This window comes from Micropterus dolomieu, linkage group LG17 (assembly GCF_021292245.1).
Source record: "Micropterus dolomieu isolate WLL.071019.BEF.003 ecotype Adirondacks linkage group LG17, ASM2129224v1, whole genome shotgun sequence".
Taxonomy (NCBI): Eukaryota; Metazoa; Chordata; class Actinopteri; order Centrarchiformes; family Centrarchidae; genus Micropterus; species Micropterus dolomieu.
This window is the reverse complement of record NC_060166.1, coordinates 38,900,866-38,903,304: the sequence shown is the minus strand read 5'-3', so window position 1 is coordinate 38,903,304 and position 2,439 is coordinate 38,900,866. Positions and strand designations below refer to the sequence as shown.

General features: G+C 36.2%; 1 non-coding gene across 1 annotated transcript; it reads left to right on the top strand.

Moving 5' to 3' along the window:
- Positions 1-2,210: 2,210 nt before the first annotated feature.
- trnar-ucu lies at positions 2,211-2,302 on the top strand. Its single transcript is given in 2 exon segments — positions 2,211-2,247; positions 2,267-2,302. It is a non-coding gene; the product is annotated as a tRNA-Arg (tRNA).
- The last annotated feature ends 137 nt before the right edge of the window (positions 2,303-2,439 follow it).

The following is a 2,439-nucleotide window of genomic DNA, read 5'->3' as shown; positions in this document are numbered from 1 at the left end:
GTCAGTGAACTCTTTTAAGTCCCTTCTTAAAACATACTTTTATAGGAGAGCTTTTCTCGATCTTATTTGACTTTATTTTATCCCTTTTTATTTTATTGTATTTTACTAATTTTATATTAAATTTTCATGCTCTTATCTTTTTTTTTTGTATTATTCTTTACACTTGTTAAAGCACTTTGTAACTTGTTTTTGAAAAGTGCTCTACAAATAAGGATTATTATTATTATTATTATTATAGATGCAAAACAGGTCTTTAAAGATAGCATCATTTAATATAAATGGAATACTCAATCCAGTTAAGAGGGGGAAAATCTTACCACAATTAAGGAAGGATAAAATTCAAGTAGCTTTCTTGCAAGAGTCACACCTTAATGACTCTGAACATGCCAAATTGAATAAATCAGGATTTAGTTTTCTTCCCATGGATCGGGAAGGAGGAGAGGAGTGGCGACTCTGATATCCGGTGCTGTAAATTACGAACACATATCAGAACATAAGGATAGCAAAGGCAGATTTGTTATGGTTACGAGCAAAATAGAAGGAATTGTGATGAGTCTCCTTAACGTGTACGTCCCTCCGGGCAGTGACTGGTCCTTTTATAAACATATAGTTGATCTAATGACAACAAAAAGTCAAGGGATTTTAATATGTGGCAGAGATTTTAATATCCGATTAAATCCCAAAATTGACTCATCAAACGGGAAATCTGGCGCCAAAAACATTAGCAGAAGATTAAATACTTGGATGTGTGAAGTGGGGATTGTGGACGTGTGGAGAGAGATAAACCCGACGAGCCGAGACTACTCACATTACGCACCCACTCACAATGTCTACTCGTGCATAGATTACTTTTTTATGCTTAAAGGAGATCTTTGTAGGGTGGATAATTGTGAAATAAAAGCTAGCACTATCTCAGACCATGGTCAGTCCACCTGAATAATAAGAAGGAATCCACTCTCTGGAGACTGAACTCAAACATTCTGAATAACCCAGTTATTAAAGATAAATTGAAAAGTGAAATTCAGTCGTACTTGGATAATAATGATAATGAAAAAAACTGGAGGAAGATTTGAAGAGACTACAGAAAGAACACACAAAGTCTCTCAAATATGACAACAAACATAAAATTAAAAAACTACAACAAGAAATAGATGAAATAAATACAAAAATTCAAAAAAAGCTCCTTTTCACAAAACAACAATACTGTGAGGTAGGGGGAAAATCACTGACACTTCTATCATATAGATTAAGAAAACAACAAGCGGATAGAACTATACACAAATGAAATAGAAACTAGTCTGGAAAAAATCCAGCAGTGTTTCCTAAAATACTATAAAACATTATATTCCCAGCCACAGAAAGGCAACGACAACCAGATCGATGCTTTTTTGGCCCAGATTGACCTCCCACAGATCACTGATGTACAAAATGGAAAATTAATATCTAACATAACAAAAGAAGAAATTCAATCAGCAATCAGGAGAATGAAAGGAGGGAAATCTCCAGGGACAGATGGTTTTCCCACAGAATGGTACAAAGTAATGCAAGATCAACTAACTAACCAACACTATTAAAAACGTTTTTAGAAAATAAGAATATCCCCCCTCATGGAGGGAGGCAATGATCTCAGTCATACCTAAAGAGGGGAAGGACAAATTGGATTGTGGGATTTATCGTCCTATAAGTCTTTTACATAATGATTATAAACTATTCACCTCCATATTATCTAAAAGAATAGAACTGATACTACCAGCATTAATACATAAGGACCCGACTGGCTTTTTCAGACAAAGACATCAGGAAAACACTACACGTTATGAGACAAATCACTTATCAAAAACTGGAGACACTGATATTAAGTTTGGATACAGAGAAAGCATTCGACTCAGTGAGGTGGTCATTTTTATATAAAGTACTTTCAAAATTTGGCTTTCATACGACTATAATTGACACATTTGCAGCTCTATACAACAAGCCAACGGCTAGAATCAAAATCAATGGAGATCTAACCAGTTCAATCATTCTGGAAAGAGGAACGAGACAAGGGTGTTGTGCGTCGCTGCTCCTCTTTGCCCTGTTTATAGAACCCATGAGTCAAATGATTAGGGAAAGGTCGGATATAAAGGGGGTAACAATGAAATCTGGGGAGCAAAAATTGACAAGACATGTCTCGGCCAACAAAACCTTCACTTGAGCAACAGGGAACATGTGGCTCTGTGGCGCAATGGATAGCGCGTTGGACTTCTAGTTGCACTCAGGAGAAGTGATTCAAAGGTTGTGGGTTCGAGTCCCACCAGAGTCAAGTTGCTTTACAAATGGGATCAAGCTGGAAGACAAACCCTTCTCTTAAGTGTTACCCAGCTGAAAGTCCATCATAAAGTAGCACAGTCAAATCAATGTGTTATCGCTCTAATTTCTTTGAAACAAGCTTTGTTTTCA